This window comes from Microtus oregoni, unplaced genomic scaffold (assembly GCF_018167655.1).
Source record: "Microtus oregoni isolate MIOR12 unplaced genomic scaffold, Mior012 000004F_ref0000308, whole genome shotgun sequence".
In the NCBI taxonomy this organism is placed as follows: domain Eukaryota; kingdom Metazoa; phylum Chordata; class Mammalia; order Rodentia; family Cricetidae; genus Microtus; species Microtus oregoni.
Window position 1 is genome coordinate 59,031,112 of NW_024543063.1, and position 22,754 is coordinate 59,053,865.

A 22,754-nucleotide genomic window follows, 5' to 3' on the forward strand; every position below is an offset into this window, starting at 1 on the left:
TGTGGGCAGGGAGAAAGAGGCTCTTGAACTGAACCTTATTTATGAAGTCAGAGAGGGTCTGGTGGGTGTCTGTGGGTGGAAGAGGAAGGCTCAGAAACCAGGCCATCGGCTCTAATCCCTCACCCTGCTATCTACAAAACACTGGACAAGTCCTATCCCTCCCCCAAGTCTCCAGTTCCTCTATTAAAAGAAGGTTGACATGGCCAGCCGGGCTCCATAACTGTTCCAGGTTATTGTGGGGGTCAAAAAAATGGAACATGCCCAGGAGACACGTTGTAAATGCCCTACTCCTGGTGGAGGTGAGAAGAATTACCTTTGATGGTTGTGAGTAGGATATCCCCCTCCCCTATCCTCCCGGCCCATTCCTAAAGATGGGGATCTAGTTCCAAGTTCAATGGCTAGATGGTTTTCCCCAAGCTGTGCACATTAGAGGCAGGTGGAGGGTGGAAAGTCCAGCAGCTTTCTGGAGAACGGGCACTGCTCTCTCTTTTGGACCTAAGATTGAGAAGTGTTTCCTGGGGTGGACGCTGGGCTCCTTGATGTCTCTGCTGCACCAAGAGGAAGCTTTGGGAAAGAGGGATTGTGTCTGCAACTACTCCCCGGCCACATGTGAACCTCAGGGCTTTTGCCTCTGCTCGCACCACCCGCTTGGCTCTTCCCTGATGTTCGCACCCAGCGGCCAAGTGTGTCTCAGCTGAAATGCTACCACTTTGCTGCCCACTTGGTTGCAATAGCTGCTGGCTCTTTCTTGACTCGAACCCAGGGAGTCTTACTCTCAGTCCGTTGCTATGTTCTGCTGCGCACGGTGCCCCCGTGTCAGTGCTCTCTGAGCTGGCACCCAGTTCGCGAGCTTCGGGCAAGGGAGCTGGAGGTTAAAATACACAGACGCACACAGACAGAGAGACAACGACACGGATCATCCTTGAATTCCCCAAGAATGCCCCCTTATTGTGTTCAGGGGCGGATTATATAGAGATAGCCATGCCCCAGCCAAACCCACCAGAAACCACTCTCCTGCCATCAGGAACTCCTGAAGGTCTTGTGCTCAGAGCAGCTGTAGGCACTCAGATCAGGGGATTACAAGAAATTCAGGATCTGGGGTCTCACAGCTCCCAACAATTTTCCACTAGATAATCTTTTGTTCCAGGAGCTGTTTTGTGCCTTGTAGGACAATGCCTTGACCCCGCTTACTAGGTACCAATCACAGCACAAAGTGATCACATATCTCCCAGTATCACCAATCTACCTTGGTGAGTAAAACTTCCCTGTGGTGAGCCTCTGATCACAACCCACTTTCCCTTTCTCTACACAACGTAGAATCTCCTGAAATACAGTTTTCTGATCACTGGTGTATCAACCATTACCCGCCTCCCCAGTGCAAAATGAGGTCGACCAAGGCTTGTGTGGTTTGCTCGGCTCACCTGTGCCACCCAGCCCACCATGGAACTCCCCTCCCCTGGCTAGAATACCAGAAAACACTGTACAATAGCTATGCCAGCGAGAAAGCAGAGCTATATCAGGGCGTGCCCACAGCTAGCTCATCACTCTCTACGTGCATACTTGGGTGAGAGTCACAGTGGACTGTCTTCTTGAGGGCATAGGTGCAAAGGGCCTCTTGGGGAAAAGCCAGACTCTGCTAGAAAATCAGCATTCTCCTACTCCAGGTCTACGAAAGCAGGGCATCTCTGTTGTGTTCTGGATGAGTTCCAACCAAACTCCCGCCTCTCCTGCTTCCAACCATACTCAGAGTAAAAACTTAGCACTTGCATAAACGGCGGAGGCCAACTGTAAACTCCACCCCCCTCTGGCTTTCCCATTATTTATATTGCTTTCTCTGTGCTGGTCTCCTATCACACTATCTCCTGTCCCACGGACAGTCTTCTGCCTCAGGGCCTTTGCACTTGCTCTTGCCATTTCTTTCTGATCTGTCATGGTTTGAGCCGTTCCCGGCTGTTCTGCATCCTCAGTATCTACAGAGACCAGCCCAGGTATTGCTTCTAAAGAGATTGAGCCTTTTATCTGATATATTCTTAGCGCTCCTTCACACAGACACCCAGTGGGGGACCTCTTCCCCTGTCATCTTTACCACAGGGACTATGTTCCTTGGTCTTCCTCTCGGGTAGCCACTGTTGTTCCTCTGTGGGACCTGATGCTTGCCAGATACCTGGCCTCTTAAGCACGTCGTAAGTCCCCCAGCCAGAGGTGAAGGAAAGAGAGGACCTGCTTAACGCTGAGTCCTTTTCCATGGCCTCAGAACGGGTTTAACACTCAGAGGCTGCACTGACCTCCCCCGTGTACTTCCTCTAGTGACCTGGCCCGGCCGCTTCTCCATGCCCAGGGCCCTGCCACTCCTCTCCCCACCATCCCCTGCCCAAGGAACTGTGGAGGCTGGGTTAGGCTGGGATGCCCCAAGGGTTAACAGCTTCAGCTGCCCAGTTCAAACAGCTCCCCACCAAGTGGGTTTCTCCGGCCAGCAGGAAGGGCCAAGAGCAGCGGAGCTGCATGAACCGAGGTTTGTTTTTCTGCAGACTGCCTTCTCCCACTTGAGTCCTTTCCCCGGACAAATCCCCAGCCCATTTTTTCCCTGGCTTTCTCTCTCCATACAAAAACAACTTTATCTCTAAAGAGCAAATAACACCCAGCGCTCATAACAGATGCCACGAGCTGTTTCTGTTTTGATTTTTGAAAATAAAAATTCAACTGAGTTCAATAAAATTCGGAAGCCTCTTCCCTCAGTGGAAATTAAAGGAATCCAAGACGCCCGAAAAGCCAGCGACCTTCCTAATTAAAGCTGTAGCAACGGCGGGAATCCGCTTCCTACAACCAGCCCTGCTCTGGCTGAGCAGAGAACAAAGCCTGCCCCATCAATATTTCATTCTCTCTTTTCTTCCGTGATAACAATGCCGAGTGTTCTGAGTGCGCCCCAAAAAAGACATGCAGAGCTATGTTAATTAGTGTTTGAATAATTGACACCCCCCAGAAGTGTGCCAAGTGGGCTGTTGGCTCTGCTATGTAATTGCTTGTGCTCATGGGCACAGCCCGACTGTCTGTCTGTCTTTCTGTCCAATTTGGCAACTATGGACCCAGAGAAAGACTGATCTCAATTCTCCTAAATCACCCCCCATTCCCAGGTTTTAGGTGGTTTTTGTTTTGCGTTGTAGGTTTGAGTCTCTAAGATACGTACATTAGGGGCAGACTAGCAGGAACTAAACTCTGTGCTTTCTGCTTCCTGGTTCTGGGCCCACCTGCAGCCCCAGCTTCCCTTTAGAGGGTCTCTAGATGCCTCCCGAGTGTTTCTGAACACCGTGCCTCTCATCCCATCTACAAATGTTCAGTCTGCATCCACACCGTGCTAGCCCATGCTTCCTTCCTGCAGCTTCTTGCCTTCTGCCACTCCCCCACTCACAAGTCACCCCCCCATCCTCACATGTGTCATTAACTGACACTGTCCCAGATGTGCAAAGGACTTGCCTGGGTGCACAGGTACCTTTCACCCAGTTCTCCACGGTTAACAACATTGCCATTCTCACGCAGGCCTCCCAGCGCTTGCACAGGCTGTCCCCTCTCCTCAGAATGCCCTTCCTTTCCCTGCCTGGAAAATCCTGCAGTTTGGCCAACCCTCAGCTACAGGGTCATGGCAGTAATTGGATCTTCCTGGATCTTCAGCAAGTACAAGTTGCGTTATCACGGAGTGAGTGGTGTCTGAAGCTTGCTCCTCGACTAAGTGGAAAGAACACCAAGCGCAAGACGTTGAAAATAATTTCTAATTCCCATTCAAGATCTCGTCCACAGCAGTATTCAGTTACGGGAGTGAAGAGATAGATGATGGATGGACGGGTAGATGGATGGAAAAGTAATTGACAGATTGGTAAGGAGAGGATCATGGATAGATGTAATAAAATACAGATAAGTCAATGGAATAAAAGATGAACGAATAAGCCAGGCGGTGGTGGCGCACGCCTTTAATTCCAGCACTCAGGAATCAGAGGCAGGCAGATCTCTGAGTTCAAGGCCAGTCTGATCTACAGAATGAGTTCAAGGACAGCCAAGACTACACAGAGAAACTCTGACTCAAAAAAAAAGACAAGAAAACAATAACAAGAAGATTAATGAATACATGAATGTATGGTTATATGGATAAGATGATGGTTGGAAGGATGGGTGGAGTTGATGACAGTTGTAAGGACATAGGTAGATGTGGATGATACCTGGTTAGGTGGGGGGGGGGGTCAGCAGGTGTCTGGTGGCTATATAGATAGGTGAGTTGATAGACACAAAGGGTATATCCATAGACAGTAGCCGGACAGATGATTTCTACCAGCAACCTTCCCCTTCTGCCTACCCCTGCCATCCTTCTGACAGACATATCTTTTCTGGCTCACAACCACAGGCTGGACTGAGCTTCTTAAGTGACAGCTGGACAGACAGACTCTTCTCTTGAGAACTGAAGAACCTTCAAGTCTCTGAGATCCTGACAGAGCCATGCTTCTCAAGTAGGGGCCTGAGCGGGAAGAGAGTGTCTCTCCTCTGAGCTCTCTTCATGCTCTCGTGCTTCAAGTTCCCAGAGGTACCACACTCTCTCCTTTGCACGGGGGCCTTATGTTTTAGTTACCTCTCCCATTGCCGGAATTAAATGCCTGGCAAGCAATTTGAGGAAGGAGGGGTTTGGTTTGCCTTGCAGTCCTAAGGGATACAGTTCATCATGGAGGGGAAAGGCATGATGGCAGGAACAGGAGGCGGCTGCTTACTTCCCATCTTCAGTCAGGAAGCAGAGAGTGAATAGGAAATGGGTCTGGGTTGTGACATTTCAAAGGCTGTCTGCCCTAAGTCACTTCCTCTAGCAAGGTTCCACCGCCCAAAGGTTCTGCAGCCTTCTCAACCAGCACCAAACATTCAAGTGCATGACCCTGTGGAGGACATTTCACATTCAAAGGTCAACATCTTGTCTTTCCCAGAGGCCTCAGCCAGCTCCAAAAGCTCCTGAGGCCTCAGCATGATCAGCTTCTAAGCTGCTGAGAAGTGGGAGAGAAAAGACATTGCATACTAGCAGAGGAGGGGAGTTTTAAGACACAGACTATGGGCAGTCAATGGCAGTGTCCCTGGGGGTACAGATGAAGAGGGCCCAAGGCTGCCAGGTATCCCGTTATAGCAGCACACTATTAACCTCTGCTGTCTTCTGAGAAGACCCATCTTCAGTCAGGACTATAAGCATTCAATAGTGAGAAGAGATGGAGAAAGCTCTCCTGTCCAAGGGTTCCAGGGCCCTTTGGGAGCCAGAACGGTCCTGTAATGAGGACCCACTGTAGAGCAAGTTTGATATAGAGACTAGTGGGCCTAGAGATAAGAAAGTCATGTTCCCAAGCCCCGAGGCTTAGTTTCCATATCTCCCGACTATGGAGCCCTGCAGGATGCTGTAGAGTTGAGGCCTGCAGGGACCCAGTCTGCCTCCGGTCACCTCCCAATAGCTTCCTTCCCATAGCCTCCAGGTTCCTTTACCAGCTTAACATAGGCCACCAGGAAGCATGTGCAGGATTTCTCACATTTTCTGAGACTTCAGACTCAAGTAGTCATTGCTAACCAATCACAGAAGCCAGGCCTAAGTCTTCTTGGCTTCTGACCAAAGAGCATCAGCAGCTAAACATCTCATCACCCAATACAACAAAGGGAGATGAACCAGCGAGCCTGGCTGAGCTGTGTACTGGGTTGGCTAAGACACAGCATGCACACAGCTCAGGCACCTCCCATTGCAAGACTTCCGCCCATGCTCAGTTGCAGACTGGAATGTTGGGTATCTTCTATCTAGGAACCTTCTCTTCTTCCTCCAGATGCCCCTCTGGGTCCTGCTTCTCTGACAGGTCCATGCACTGCTTTGAACATCTCTCCATATGCCTTCCTGCCTGTGTGTCTTTACGCAACTTGGGAGTCTGGGGAGGACGTTTTACCAGCATTAATTAGATCAGGCAGCATCTAGCTGCTCATCCCCAGGTCCTCCAGCAGTATACCTGCCACATTGCCCACTCTTATAACATCGGTGGCTTCTCTCAGTGACCCTTCTTGTCCTGCTTCCCAGGTAAGGTGAGTATGTCCCTACCCCTTCACCTCTCTCCTCCCCTTCCCTCTGACTCTCTCCTTCTCCCCTCCCTTCTCATTCACTCTTCCCTTCCCTCTTTCTTCACCCCATCCATGACTGCCACTGACCCCCTTGACATGCATAAGCATTCAGTCTGAGCTGAGATCTTTCACCAGAGCCCCAGGCCAGCCACCATCATAGAAATGCCCTCTGGATGTCTTAAAACCCCTCCAAACTCAGCCTCTCCCAGGCAGGGTGGCTCGCAGCACACTCCAGTGCTAGGCTCTGGGTTCAAACCCCTGCCCTGACACTAGTGATTAAGTACCTAGTTATGGGCCAGGCACTTAGACCTCTTGCCTTGACTGCCCTGATTCTGAAAATGGGAACCATGATAATGTAGTTAGGGAACTGAGGAGGAGTTCCCCCGCCCTCAGACAGAACAGGGGAGGGGGGGGATGTTCCTGTGGTGATTGTCTTTCCTCCCTCTGCCACCCCCCACACCTAATCTTCATTGTGCCCAGGATGCCCCAGAGGCTGAGCTCCGGTCTGTGCCTAGCCAGCCCTTCCTTCTCACAGTCCAGCATATATTTGCCCTGATAGGTACTAGGTAAAGCACTTCCTGCCTCCACCTGCTCCCCCACCTCCTGCCTCCACCTGCTCCCCCACCTCCTGCCTCCACCTGCTCCCTCATCTCCTGCCTCCACCTGCTCCCCCCACCTCCTGCCTCCACCTGCTCCCCCCACCTCCTGCCTCCACCTGCTCCCCCCACCTCCTGCCTCCACCTGCTCCCTCATCTCCTGCCTCCACCTGCTCCCTCATCTCCTGCCTCCACCTGCTCCCCCCATCTCCTGCCTCCACCTGCTCCCTCATCTCCTGCCTCCACCTGCTCCCCCCACCTCCTGCCTCCACCTGCTCCCCCCACCTCCTGCCTCCACCTGCTCCCCCCACCTCCTGCCTCCACCTGCTCCCCCCACCTCCTGCCTCCACCTGCTCCCCCCACCTCCTGCCTCCACCTGCTACCCCACCTCCTGCCTCCACCTGCTCCCCCCATCTCCTGCCTCCACCTGCTCCCCCCATCTCCTGCCTCCACGTGCTCCCACCACCTCCTGCCTCCACCTGCTCCCCCCACCTCCTGCCTCCACCTGCTCCCCCCATCTCCTGCCTCCACCTGCTCCCTCATCTCCTGCCTCCACGTGCTCCCCCCACCTCCTGCCTCCACCTGTTCCCCCCATGCCCTGTCTCCACTTCCCACCCATAGCTTCTGTCCCAACTCCTCCCCTTTCTCCTAGGCCCAACCACCTCTCTCCCTATCTCACAGCCCCCAGTAAGGCCTCCTTCGCATCTTCTCTCTCTACCCAGCCTGAGATCACAATGATCTTACTAGATGCACTGCCCTCATTGCCCCAAGGAGGAGTCCCAAGGCTGAATGCCCCCCAAATCCCTCATGATCATACCTCTGCACGTGTCCCTCTCTCTGCCCATTCCTCTTCCCTCCACAGAGGCTGGAGCTCCTGACCTCCACACTTTCCTCTTCAAAAACTGCTGGACCGCCACTTCCTTCCTTGCCCCCTCCACCCCTCTGGAACTTTCCTGAATCCTGCTTGCTCCTTGACCAGGTCTCCATAGCCCCCTGGCTTTGCCAGCGGCTGTGCAGTCCCCTGGGCTCTGAGCCTCATCGTGGCATGTTAACTTCCCATCACTGCTTTAGACATCACTATAAAATTTATGGCTTAAACTGCCACTTGCCTATTGTCTTGCAATCTCCTGAGCCAGAAGTCAGGGTACCAGGCAGCTCAGAGGAGCTTCAGCTGGTGACAGAACTCAGCCTCCCTTTACTTGAGGTCCTCAATGTCTCTCTGCCAGCCATAGCTTCAGTTTGGGGCAGACAAGGCCTTGCCACACAGTCATTTTGCATCCATATCCTCCTTGGCAGATTATTTCTTTATTATCTTTCTACAAGAAGGTTCCGGTTACGCTTTTGGGCTCTCTCTTCCTGAGTAAGCCAGGCCCTCCCAGAATAATCGCTCTTTTATTGAATTTAAGAGTGAAGACATTGATTAGAAGTGCAAAGTTCCTTCTCTTTTGCTGCAAACTCATCACAAAATAAAAGCTTGCCATCTTCCCCAGGTCTGCCAGGACTCAACAGAAGGGAATCTAATAGGATGGGGACACCAGGGGGCAGGAATCTTGGTGTATTGTCACATCAGGAATCTCCAAGGGAAGTTTGTAAAGGGAAGGGTTTACTGAGCTCGAGGTTTGCAAAGGTTCAATGCAGTCCTGGCATCAACTTGGCTCTGGTTACCACTCTCCTGGCTGTCAAATCATGGCAGGAGTGTGGGTGATAACGATTATGTCACAAACAGGAAGAAAAAGAAAAAAGCAGAAAGGCCAGGTTTCCCAAACCTGCTGAGGGCCTCCACTATCTCCCAACAGCACCACCCTGAGGACATGTGAGTCTTGGAGAAAAAGGCAAGCCCAGGCCATCGCGAAGGCCATCTGGAGCTCTGTCCTGTCCCAAGAGGGGCGACTTTGAGCCTCTGGTACATGAAATGTGTGGGAACCAGCTCGGTAGCGCATTCTTACATATGCAAGCAAACAAAGGAGAGAATGAATGAAACAGACTAATGGCTGCCTGCTGCTATGAGGGGAGGAATGACATAGGGCTAGCTGGGTCAAGAAGCCATCCCAAGAGCTTCCCTGAGGTGTCATTCCTATCAACTCCTGCTGTAAAGATGCTTTTGGGGACCAGCTTTGCTGAACAGTGCTTAGGGATCACTGGTCACTGGAGCTGGAATGGAAACCCCACACGTTTCAAAGCCTACCTGCAAAGAGAGACAGCACCTTTCTATATCACAAGTCAGTTTTGCTCTTTTCCTTCTGCCCCCATGCTGGCCTGTGGTGTCCCAAGAGAGTCCACGGAGGCTCCTTGGAGACGCTGTGACCTTGTCAGGAGTCGGGGAGAGATGTGTGCAGTGAGCTGCACAGTGTCGCTGGCTGAGAGGCCTGTGGCATTCTTTATTTATTTGCATTGAAATATTTAGCGGGATGGGAGGCATCTATAATAGATACTCCAGCCACTTGGTGGACCTCAGGGGGGAACCTGGGTGGCCTCTCTCCGGGCATCCTACTCACTAAAATCAGCTCACCTGGAAAACACTGCATATCAGGCCTGCTCCGTGAAATCCAATTCAGTCCCCATCCATCAGGAGAGAAGGAGAGTAAGGAGAAGTCTGGAAGAGACTTGCTTGGTGAGTCCCTACTGTGGGCTAGACCTCTTTGTTCTTATCGTCTCATTTAATTCTCAAAACAACCTTGTGATGTAGGAAGCATAATCAACAACCTGCACAGATAAAGAAGGCTCAGAGACATTAAGTAATTGGCCGAAGGTCACACAGTTTCTTAATCTAAAATCTCAGATGTTTTCACTATGTCATGCTTCCTGTCGCTTGACCTGGGAAATTGATATGAATGTCCACACTGAAGTAAATGTGAGCATGGAAGGATGGACATTAAGCTTGGGACAGAAGAAAAGAGATGGGACCTAAAGGCCTCTCAATGAGCTGAAGATGGAGAAGCCACTGATTCTACATATACTGAGACTCCCCTGAGAAGAGTGTTTACAGGCTCTTCTGGACTACAAGGCTCAGAGGCCTTCATGTCCCCTGTGTCTTCTCACAGGCTGAGTATGACAGAGTGTCTTCAAATACTCCTATCTTAGAGAAGGAAAAGCCATGTCCCAGAGGGAGGAGGCTAGAGCTAATACTAAAGCCCAGACAGTTTGGGGAACACAGCCAACCCTGTGACTTCCTGCCTTGCGGCAATGTGTCTGGGCCCCAGAAGTGGCCTATAGACTGAGGCAAACATCTAGAAGATCAAAACTTCCCAAGGTCAGACCCAGGGCCAGTAATAGCTGTGTCCAAGAACTCTGTTCTTAGGTAAGAATGCAAATTGACACACACTGTGAAAAGCAAAATGAAGAATCCAAAAAAAAAAAAAAACCCACAAACAGAACCCTCACCCTACACAATGCAGATGTCACACTTCTGGGTCTACATAAGCATCTAACAGAACCCCCACCATGCACAATACAGACCTCACACTTCTGGGTCTACAAAAGCATCTGAGCAGACCCCAGATACCTGCACATCTATGTCAAATGTTGTACTATTCACAGTAGCCAAGATATGCGGTCAGCCTGGAGGTCTACCAACAGGTGAACAGATAAAGAAATATGGATGTGTACAATGGATTCTAGTGAGCCATAAAGAAGAATGGATATACAACAGGCAAGACACTGAATGGAACTGGAGATCATGGAAACCATCCTGTTAAGCAAAATCATGTTTTCTCTCACAGCCCAAATCTAAGTGTGTGTGTGTGTGTGTGTGTGTGTGTGTGTGTGTGTGTGTCAGAGAGAGAGGGGGGGGGGTAAAATTAAAAACAAGATTATGAGGGAAGAAAGATAAAATACCAAAAACAGAAACAGAGTCATAATATATATGCATGAAAGGACCACAATGACATTTGTTATTGTGCATGCTAAGATTTTTAAAAAGAAAGGAAATGAACATATACATGTGTGTGACATGTGTTTACATGTGCCTTTCATTTTTAATTGAGAGAAATTGTCAAAATAATAAATGCCCTTAGTTGAGAGCCTCAGGCTGAAGAGGAACATGAGCCCCTGCCTCGCTGTTCCCTATCTGCCAACAGCACCCCCTCACTTCCTCCCTTGGGACCCTTCTGCTCACCACCTATTAATGGGGTGCTTGCTACTATTTAAATGTAGCAGCCTTTGGAGGATGCAGCCGACATGTGATGAATAGTACATGTTTAAATTAGATAATTTGCCATGATGTGACATACACTTTGAGATGCTTAGAGGTGGATGCACCCTGAAATTGATGGCCGTTTAGTTTCTAGTTTTTCACTGTTCTAGATAAAGCTACTGAGGCCATTCAGGTACAAGCCTCATTTCTCTCGGCTGAACACAAAGAGGGTAAGCCATTTCACATCTGACAGCATTGCACGGTTCCAGGCCAGTGTTCCAGTCTGATGACTTTAGCCATCTGATGGTGTGTGTTAGTGTCACATTGTGGCTTTAATTGGCATTTATCTAATGAGCATGGAGTTGCACGTGTTTCTGTGTGTTTATTTTCTATACGCTTCTCTGTTTATCATGTACAGACCTTCAATCAATGTTTTCACTGGCCTGTTGGTGCCCTTATTACCCAACTTGGGGAGTCCTTTATACATTCTACATATGTCAAACATGAGAGCTGTAGGCATCTTCTCACACGGGGCTCATCTTCTCTTTGCAAGTAGCAGAAGTCCTCAGTTTTTATTTTCAGGCCATGTGCTTTTGACCACTTTGCTAAAACGAAGTTACAAGCATTTTCTTCTCCTTTATTTTCTTCTAGAATTCTATAAGATTCTTTATTTGTTTTTTGAGACAGGATCTTACAATATAGACTAGGCTGGCCTCAAACCCCAAGAGATCCACTTGCCTCTGCCTCCCATTGTTGGGATTATGGTTGTGAGCCACGGTACCCAGCTCAGCCTTAGGTTTTATGTCTTTAATCTATAATCCATTTCAAGGACTATGATCCACCTTCATATAAAACAAAAGTATACATCAAGGGTGTTTTGCATATGGATATCCAAATATTCTGCCATCATTTATCTGGAAAGTTGTCCTTTATTTTATTTGTAGAGAGTTTGTTGTCTGTGTATGTGATGCCAACTGATACACTGCATTCTGTTTCATCAATCTCTTCATCTGTCCTGACAGCAGAATACACTGCCCTGATTACTGTGTTAGATCCTGTTTTGATAGCGGACATAAGGTGTTAATACATTCCAACTTTGACATGTAATTTCAAAAATAAGTTGGCTCTTCCAGATGTTTTCCATTGATGTGTGAATTTTAGAATTGATTTGGATTAAATTATTTGATCAGTTTAAGGTGAATTGGTATCTTAACAGTATTGAACCTTCTAATCCATGAACATGGTACACACCTACCCATATTTATCCCACATTTCTCAATGCTTTTATTTTTCAGCACAAAGATTTTATATATTAGTGTTTAGATATACTTAAATATTTCTATGCTATATCTTATTTCAAATCTCCATTTTTCATTTATATGATGTAAATACTTTATTGATTTTGAGCATTGATCTTGAATGCTGCAACCCTGTTGCTGTAGCTGATGACAGATTCTTACAGATGCTGTTGGATTCTTTACATAGTCAATCGTGCAATGTTCCAGTAAATAATTTGACTTCTTCCTTTTCAATCTGGACACTTCTTAGATGTTTTTCTTACCTTATCACACCAGATAGACCCTTCTAGAACAACATTAAATACCGATGTAGATATACTTTTTGATCTTAAGGACAGAACAATCGTGTTCTATCATTATTTTAGTAGGGTTAATTGAGACATCTCTGTGGCTAAAGGTGATGGCTGTCCCCAGAACTCACACTGTAGGAGAGAACTCATTCTTTTTTTTTTTTTTTTTTTTTGGTTTTTCGAGACAGGGTTTCTCTGTGGTTTTGGAGCCTGTCCTGGAACTAGCTCTTGTAGACCAGGCTGGTCTCGAACTCACAGAGATCCGCCTGCCTCTGCCTCCCGAGTGCTGGGATTAAAGGCGTGCGCCACCACCGCCCGGCTGAGAGAACTCATTCTTACAAGTTGTTCCATGACCTACACACACACACACACACACACACGTGCACAAACACACACTTTGGCACATGCAACCATCCCACACAAAGAAAGGAAGAAGGAAGGGAGGAAGGGAGGGAGGGAGGAAAAGAGGAAGGGAGGAAATGAAAGACCTTTAAACAATTAGCTAGGGAGGGGTAGTTAGAAAGATGTCTCAGTAGTTAAGAACATCTGTTCTTCTTGTAGGCTCGGGTTCAGATTCCAGCACCCACGTGGTAAGGTGGTTCACAATCATTCATAACTTTAGTTCCAAAGGATGGAATTCCATATTCTGACCTCCATGAGCACCAGGAACACATGTGTTACACAGATATACAAACAGGCAGAACATTTGTACACATAAAATAAAATAAATAAATCTAAAAAAACTTAAGATCTATAAAACTACCTCTATGTTTTCATGAACACTGTTATCAATTTGAGTTGTTTTCTTTTATTCAGAATTTGCTCTCTCTCCCTCTGTCTCTGTCTCTGTTTCTGTCCCCCCCCCCCATTTCTCTCTCTCTCTTTCTCTCTCTCTCTCTCTCTCTCTCTCTCTCTCTCTCTCTCTCTGTGTGTGTGTGTGTGTGTGTGTGTGTGTGTGTGTGTTTGTAATAGGACCAGGGTATGAATTTCAGCACATTCTGTGGATTTACTGAAATATCCATTCAAAATGCTTGTCAATACAACAATGTTTTTCCATTTCTATTTATTTCCACTTTAAGCTATATTGTTCATGTTTTTCTTCCTACTTCCTTTATTATTATTTTCCAAGTTCTTAAGATGGAAACTGAGTCACTGATTTCAGACCACTGTCCCTTTTACTGTAATTTACTCATATACATACAATTTTAGATGCAAGGCATATTGTTTCTCTTTATTTACCTTCCGTTCAAAAATTCTAATTTTCTTTCATTTCTCCTTTGATAATTTATTGTTTGGCTTTTAAATATTGGTTATTTTGTGTACTTTTCCACCACTGAGTTTTAATCCCAGTTCTATGTGATCAGAGAACATACTTTGCCCTTCTTAAGCTTGCTGACTCTTGTTTGATGGTTCTTGCTGAATGCTGTGGAGTGTACCCACTGTGGCTGGATGGGGTGTTCTGTAAATGTCTGTCAAGTTCACCATTGTGGCTGGACCACTTCCCAGAGCTTCACTGATTTTCTTTCTTATTGACTGTGGAGAAATGGGCATTGATATTTCCAAGTCAGGTTATGGATTTGTTCATTTCAGCTCGCAGTTCGATCACTTTTTACTTTTGTCTCCATTACTAAGCACATAGATATTAAATCCACTCGAAGCTTTTGAGAACTTGATCTGTTATCATTATGAAAGGAGCTGCTTTGTCTCTGGAAGGGCCGGAGCAGCATTTAGTCAAAGGCGAATAAATAATAATACAAAGGCAAAACCCCTCTACGTAGCCTGCCCAGTACCCCTAGGAGGTAAAGTTTTTCCAGACTGTCTGGTATGCCTCATTGCCAGCCCTGGGTGCACAAGAATGTTTGGTTTTATCTTTTGGGGTGCCTTTCTCCTACCCCATGAAGTTTACTAATTGACAGTGTGCTGAATGGTGAGGTCCTGTCTATAGGTCTGCATGCAGGGCTCTCTTCTCCCACACTCTTCCTCCTGCACCTCAGCTGCCTAATCTCCCTGGGTGTTTCTGCCCATCTTCCAACTCAGGGATCCACTAGCCTCCTGCCTGCACCATCACTCAGAAACTCCCTGCAGGGATCCATGATCTAGATGATGACAGAACTTACCTGTCTTTCAGTGTCTTCAAAATAGTCATATCTGTTTAGTCCGGTTCTGTCATTGTCTTGGTTTGAACTTAAACCCAGCTCCAGTGGTTTTGATCTGGAAAAGGAAGTCTCCAAAGGCTTGAAAGGTGTCTCTCTTTCCCTTCTCCCATACTCACAAAGCTGATTTGGCTAAAAGAACCAAGATATCTACATTCTTTGCAAGAACAGCTTGCAGCTGGGTCTCATACACTGAATGGATGGACGTCCCCTTCCCTATTGCCATAGTTAGAGGAGTTGGCATCAGATTTTGTAGAAGGTTGACTTCCTTGGTTGACTTCCTTGTCTAATTTTACTCTTTCAGGTTAGGCCTTCACCATCAAGTCAAAGGAAGGTCAACTGTGTCTAGGGGAGGATAATAACCTCTCCATATAGTCTTCGTTTGTTACCACGGGATAAAAGGAAGATTGCAAACTTAAGGTAAGTAGAAAATTTTAAAACTTGACATGTAAGGGCAGAGTCGTTGTCTTCTGGTCCTGTTTACTACTGATGTTCTGTGTTAGTGCAAGCAAATCCCCTTTTCCTGAGGACCCCAGTCATGTAGCTGCAGCAGCGGCAAGACCCACATGATTGCAAATGTGTCCTCTAGCTTTTCCGAGGTCTTGCAGTGGCCTGGCCACTATAGAACCCATTAAGAATACAAGAAATAATTGGTGACATCTAGAGTCAGATAAGACCTGGACAAGCCTTTGGATCTAAGAGGGAAAACAAGCTGTTCCCTGCTGTGGTCCCCACTGTGAGTCCCCATCCTACTGCTGTGGTCCCCACTGTCAGTCCCCATCCTACTGCTGTGGTCCCCACTGTCAGTCCCCATCCTACTGCTGTGGTCCCCACTGTCCAGGCCCCATCCTACTGCTGTGGTCCCCACTGTCCAGTCCCCATCCTACTGCTGTGGTCCCCACTGTGAGTCCCCATCCTACTGCTGTGGTCCTCACTGTCGCTGTCGAGTCCCCATCATAATGCTGTGGTCCCCACTGTCGCTGTCGAGTCCCCATCATACTGCTGTGGTCCCCACTGTGAGTCCCCATCCTACTGCTGTGGTCCTCACTGTCGCTGTCGAGTCCCCATCATACTGCTGTGGTCCCCACTGTCCAGTCCCCATCCTACTGCTGTAGTCCCCACTGTGAGTCCCCATCCTACTGCTGTGGTCCCCACTGTCCAGTCCCCATCCTACTGCTGTGGTCCCCACTGTGAGTCCCCATCCTACTGCTGTGGTCCTCACTGTCACTGTCGAGTCCCCATCCTACTGCTGTGGTCCCCACTGTGAGTCCCCATCCTACTGCTGTGGTCCCCACTGTGAGTCCCCATCCTACTGCTGTGGTCCCCACTGTCCAGTCCCCACCCTATCAGACCATCAGGATGGACATCAGATACTCGTCTCTGTTCCATGTTGTGAAGAAGAGATGGAAGGAAGAGGTGGGGCAGCCCTACCTTCTCTATGACACATAAGCCCTCCTGAAGGGTGGCAGGAGTTGTTGAGGAACTTCCAGACTTCTCACGCCATCCTAGAGGCCCTGCCTCAAGGACAGCTTGAGTCACACTATGAAATGTGAAAACCTTGCTGGAATCCCAGGTTCTCCCCTCAGAAAAACTCCCAAATGGGTCCCTTCCTTCTAGTGCCAGAATATATATTGGGCCAGGCCCCAAGCAAGCATCGTCTGGCATCTGGGAACTGTGGCTGATGCCCCTAATGACAAAGAAGCTGCCTGAGTTCTGAAATCTGGATGCTCATACAAAGGACCAGAGATGGATAAGTCACCCTAGCCCACACCGGGAGTTCAGCCTTAGTAGTACCCAGAACAGTTACTGTGTGGCCTAGGACTGGACGGCTTAGGCACATTGCAGGCTCCCCTTGCTAGCTCTGTGGTCTGTCCTTGAGTGTCGCCCCTAAATGGTTTAAAGACTAAACACGAGGCAGATGCCTGGCATACAGTGGGAAATCCCAAAATGTCTTCCTTTCTTGAGCTGATAGTCCAGAGGGACCCCTCTTCACTGCCACTGGGAGAGTCCCAGGAAAAGCCAGCCAGTTCCCTATTCGGATCAGCCTAGTGTGTTTGAAAACTTCCAAGGTAGGAAAACTTTGTGGTCGCGGGGAGGCTGCGTCTCGTCGCGGGCTTGAAAGGCCCCTGCATGGTCCCCTGCGACCACCACGCACTGCCTAGCGTCGTCCTCAGGAGCAGTGGGAGCCGGGCGCCGTGCTAATGGGGCCAGCGGCGGAGCCGGCGCCGCCATGAAAGCCGCGCGCGCAAACGCGGGCTCTTGTTGCGGGAAGAAGGGCCAAGCCTGGTTTTCCGCAGCCGCTTTGAGAGCAGCAGCGCTGGGATTTCATGGCACGGCTTCGGCGGGAAAATCAATCAGCGGGGCCGCCGTTTGGAGAGGCAGCAAGAAAGGCCACTAACGAGGCCAGATTGTAACAGTTCTGCGAGCAGCCACAGTGCTCACCTTACACGGCGGACGCGCGCTGGTAAATAATAAATCACAGCGGCCGGTGGGCGGCGGCTTCGGCGCGGGCAGCCCGCGCGTTTGACTGCAAAGCAGCGGCGCATCAATTATTCACCGCGCCAGATAAAACGCCGAGGAGGCCGGCGAGCAGGTGCCCGCGCCCAAAGCGGCCTTTTGATGGCCGCGGGCCGGGCCGGGCGGCAGCGGGGCTGGGGGCGCGCCGAGCGCTGCGGGATCGGGGCCGTGCGCTCCCGTGGCGTGCTTTGCACAATCCCGGGCTGGGAGCAATTACAGGCAGGCCGCGGGGTTGGGGAGAAGAGATGCGTGTACATGTGCCCAGGTGCGCCTCCAATGCCCTGGGAGGTGAATTGCACGAGTTTGGGCATAACTTGTCCAGGCACTTGTGCGTGCCTGCCTGTGGTGAGAGCCTACTGGTTACACAAACATATCGGTTGCGCTTTAGGTGTCTGATAGTGTCCTAGTGCCTATGAATTCTGGTATCAATAACTTTGCATGTGTGCACCAGAGCTGTGTCCATCCTTGTCTATGGGAGATGTGTGTGCTAGGGTACAAAGGAATATGCCTGGTTACTCCCACTTTCACCTGCGCATTAATATACAGGGCATTTTTTCATGTATGGCCAGGGCGTGGGTATGGATGTGGTCACACATCATGGACCTGTGAGCTCATCTGTGGTATGCATGTGGATAACAAACATGTAGTTTTATCTGCAGATATGCATGCAGACACACTCGAGTACGTGTTTGCATGCAGACATTGTGTTTATGCATACACATAAATACATACAGAATGTGTGTGTGTGTGTGTGCAGTATGTGCAATGGACACATACAGGCTATAAATGTCCAAATGTGGTATGCATGTGAATAGATGTGGTTATGCATAGGCGTGTGCACAGTCCTTCATGTGTAGGCATGCATCCGTGACTTTGAAGTTTGAACACCATGGGTATGCATATGCATGCTTGGGCAATTATGCATGCAAGTGCATGGGAATAAACAAAGGAGGGGATTGGAATTATTAAAAGTCAGGCACAGAGACAGAGCCCCTAGGCCCAAGGCTCAGGGCTCTGCACAAGGGTCTCCAGTGGGCTTGCTCCACGAGTCAGGGCAGGCAAGTGCTGGGAGAGCACTGTAGCTGGAATACGTGGTTCTGAGGGAGAACAAGAAACTCATTCTGTACGAACTGGGGAAGCTGCACACCAGCTTCAGTCTCACCTGCCCAAGGGGAATCGCATTGCTAGGATTCAGTCTCTGTGTGAGCCTGACTACGGGCTGAATGTGCTGCTGAGAAACACATTTTCCCTTTAGCAGGGCAATCTGATGGTAACCAGCAGCGCAGGGTGCCTGCCGTGCCGTTTTTAGCTTCCACAGAGGCCTCCAACAACCGAGTGTCCGCCTAGCTCGGAACTGTTTGTAGAAATAAGAGCAGGTGCCCTTCTCCCTGGAGACAAATGTATTCCTAACTGATAGTGCTGTACCACCAGTGATGGTGAGCATGCTCACTGCAGGGACGGTGACATCCGCACTCATCTTTCCCCAGAGGAGTCTCTGCAGGGTTCCTCAATAGCACAGAGAGGGGGACATCCCTGGAGCTGGAAGATGACCTGTGCTGCTTGGAGCCAGACCCACAGCTCTGAAAGCAGCCAGGTCTCCTGGTTTCCATGCCCACCTGCAGTAAGAGCCCAGAGGGGTGTGTATGCGATACATTCCTCACTGCTGTAACAGAAGAGCTGCCTTGGCAGCTTAAGGAAGGAGGGGCTCGTTTTGCCTCACAGGCTGAGGTCCTCCATGGTGAAGAAGGCATGGCAGCAGGGGGTGGAGCCCAGGGGAATGAGTGAGATGGATACAGCCGCTTAGCTCACTCTCTCTGTGAGTCCAGGACCCCACCATGGAGTGGTACTGCCCTCAGAGTGGGTCCCCCCTCCCATCTCAGTTAACCCAGATAGAAACTCCCTTACACACATACCCAGAGGTTTGTCTTCTGGAGTATTCTAGATCCTGTTGAGTTGATAGTCACTATCAATGGTCAGAGTAGATCAGTATACAAGAGTAGCTTGTAGGGCCACTGAATGCTGGGTTACCCAGCCAGAGTTTCTGCGCGCTCCACCTTCTGGTAGCTCTTGTTGCTAGTTCCTCCTCTGATCCCAAGAGCTCCGATTTAGAATGGATTTGGGAAGAGACCATCTCATAGGACGATTGGCCGAGGCCTTGCAGAAGGAAGGCATAACAATCTCAGTCTCTTCATATAATCTGACAAGGATCTCCTTCACATCTCAGAGCCAGACCACAGAAGTAGACCAGACCCACAGAGCCTGGAAACATCTCTCCTTGTCAGTTCCTGTCTCAACCCTGGCAGTGGCCTCATTCTCATGGACTCTCCCCTACCCCCCATGATGTAGGTCTGTCTGCAATGTTGTATGAATTTTCCTGGGAAGACAGGATCAAACTTACTCCAGAAAGGGCACCAGATAGGGCCCAGGCAGGAGAAAGGATTCCACGGAAGTTCAGCGTGGCAAGCCAGTGAGTCTGTGGCCGTCAGTTCCAAACCATGGGCAGCCGCATCTCTGAAATGCTCACCCCTGCCTGGGCATTGACTCAGGAAAGCAGCTGCCTAGAGGCTTGACCTGCCAGAATGTCTCCTTCCAAACCCCCTTCAGTTTATAAGCCTGGGCACGGAAGACCTTTGTGAATCTTGTAAGTTTCAGAAACTTCCTGAAACTTGTGCACCCTTGCCTTCCTGTGTCTTTTAAAGCCTCCCTCCAGGGTGGAATGTCTCAGTTTGGATGAAATCACCAAACAACGTGTACCTACTGAGATAACAGCTTTCTTACAGATACCCCATGACCATCCTGCTTACCCCCAAGGAAGCAGCAGCTGGGAGTGGAATGACAAACGTTCTACAATTGTGCAGCTTGTGCCCTCCCCCAGAGGCTCCTGTTCCCTGGAGAACAGGGACTAAAATCCATCTTGAATAAAGCAGGGTGTGATGAGGGCTCACGGCACTCGAGGGGCTGAGGCAATAGGACCACAGATTAGAGGGCAAACTAGTCTACGCGGTGAGAACCTGGAGAGAAACGGGGTGGAAGATGGAAAAAGAAGAGGGGCTACATGCGTGAGAGGGACTTTATGCACCAGCCCTTGCTCTGGGTATCCATCCAGGTCCACAGGATAAAGGAAGTTGCCGGCGTGATGCCAGTGTAGTCAAGTTTCCAGGACATGAGCACGAATGCCCCAGAACCATTGTCTAGTCCTGAGCTCATGCCTCAACCCCTTGACCAAGCTATAGCACCAAGGCCTTGGAGGTCCAGAAAGGAAAAGAGTTGAAGCCCAGACTGGAAACAGTATGGATACCAGTCAAAAGCTCTGCCAATTCCCTTAATCTTCACATGACCTTGGATGCCATGAAGCAGAAAGACTCCTTCCTCCCCGGGACTCAGGCAGGCCTACTGGTCAAGCCCAGACACCTAACTGTACCTTTGGGTAAGCAGCCTAGCTTCTCAGTCCTCAGCTTCTGCCTCTGTGAAATGGGAATGATCCAAACCCCTCCATAAACTCTATGAAGACTGGAGTGAGGTGACAGCCACAGAAGCCGTTGTGGAAGGGCAGCCATTCCTGGCTCACTGGATTCCTGGACTGAATTGAGAGCATCCGTAGTCCCATCCTCAAACTGAGAAACGGGAACTCGGAGACACTGAATGATTTAGTCAAAGTCATCATGTGGAGGCACAGGTCCCACCCAGGCAGCTCCCAGCGAGAACCTGTGTCCTGTCAGAGCCCAGGGAGGAGCTAGCATGGTGACGCTCACCTGTGGTGACAGCACTCACAGGACTGGTGAGTGTAAAGTCAGCCTAGGGAACACAGGAGACCCTGCGTCACAAATCCAAAGAAGCCCTGCAGCCAAGAATAGCAAAGCGACGTGAAGGGATCATGCCCAGGGTGTGGCTGTACTCAAGATTTGTTCATGGTTAGGGCCAGCAGGTCCACACTGACCACTGTGGCTGTGGATCCGTTCTTCCTGATCGGGCCTCCAGACTTCAGGGTCCACAGCCACACAGGAGACGGTCATAATTTGCAAGTGACATGTGTTTAATTAGCATGAACTTTGGCCAGCTACTATGCTCCTGCCTCCATTTTTTCTGGTCATGAACAGTCCCACTAGGAGCCTTGGGAGAGAGCTGAGGTAAAGAAACTTTCTCTCCCTCCCCTTGCAGATAAAGCTACGAAGAACCCAGTGGCTTCTGTTCTGAAAGAGGCCTTCCATGAGTGGTGAACATAGGATTAGCCTGTGGCCGGCTGGTCAGACACTTGGGAATCTGAGCTAAACAAAACTGAAGGGACAGTTTATGGGGGTGCTGCAAACCTATATCCCTGGCTGGCTGCACAGCAGACCGTTGCTTAGAAGCCTGACCCCTGGAAGGTTCCTGTCTCAGTCAAAAGGCTCTGTGGTCCAGACCTTCAGGCTGGGTGCCACTTTAGAAACCCATGTTATCTCACGATTTAAGAAGAATTCTATGGCTGGCTCCATCACTCAGTGAATACAGGAGGTGGCACTGTTCACTGTGTGACTTTTGGCGAGTGACTTGAGTTCTCTGTGCCTCACTTTTCCAGTGGATTAACTGGTGATAAAAATGCCTACCAGTTGGTTACAAGATGCAGATGTAGTGTGGTGGTTTGAAAGAAAACGGCCCCCCGAAGGGAGTGGCACTATTAGGAGGGGTGGCTTTGTTGGAGTAGGTGTGACCTTGTTGGAGGAAGTGTGTCACTGTTGGGGTGAGCTTTGAGGTCTCCTATGCTCAAGTTATGCCCAGTGAGACAGTTCACTTCCTGTTTCCAGCAGATCAAGATGTAGAACTCTCAGTTCCTTCTCCAGCACCAGGTCTGCCTGTATGCCATCATGTCCCACCATGATGATAATGGACTAAACCTCTGAAACTGTAAGCCACCTCAATTAAATGTTTGCCTTTAAAGGAGTTACCATGGTCATGGTGTCTCTTCACAGCAATAGAAACCCAAACTAAGACATGTAGTATCCTGTGTTTTGTGCCTAGGTTAAGGACAGATATGGCGTAAATGCTAAGATGGACCAGTGACCCTTGGTACTCCATGATATGCGGTCACTCTCGACAGTGTGGTGATGGGCTTTTCTGCTATGCTGAGGCTTTTGTAGCACTGGGTCTGAGCAGGTACTGGTGACCCCAGAAGAAAAGGGCAGACTCAGACTGTGGGATTTGGGGGATTAAAGTCATTGTTTCAGGGGGATGACTCATCATGGCTTCCCAGAGCACTGTTCCTGACAGATCCTGTATCCTAAACCCAAGAGAAGCAGAAGTGGGATTGATTCATGATGTCTGCCACAGGCATGAGTAGGGGAAAATGAGGGCTTAGTCAGCCTGCCTTTTCCCAAGTCCGGCTGAGCTAAGATGGAGGCGAGCGATTCTATGTGGAAGGAACCCAAGAAGTCAGTGAGGAGATGAGACTGGAAGTCAGAAGCCCAGAGCTGGCATCCCCAGAGTGCATGGGCCACACAGGAGCACTGGGGACATGCTCTCTGGAGATCTAGCGGTCTATGTGTGCAGTCATAGTGTCTGAGGTGGGGGTATCTCCATGCATGTGGAGGCAGTTATCTGGCATCGATGCCTCAGCAAACTGTGATCTGAGCATTGCCCCGCCCTGGAGCAGAAAGATGCCTAAGCAAGGAATGAGGCAGGGA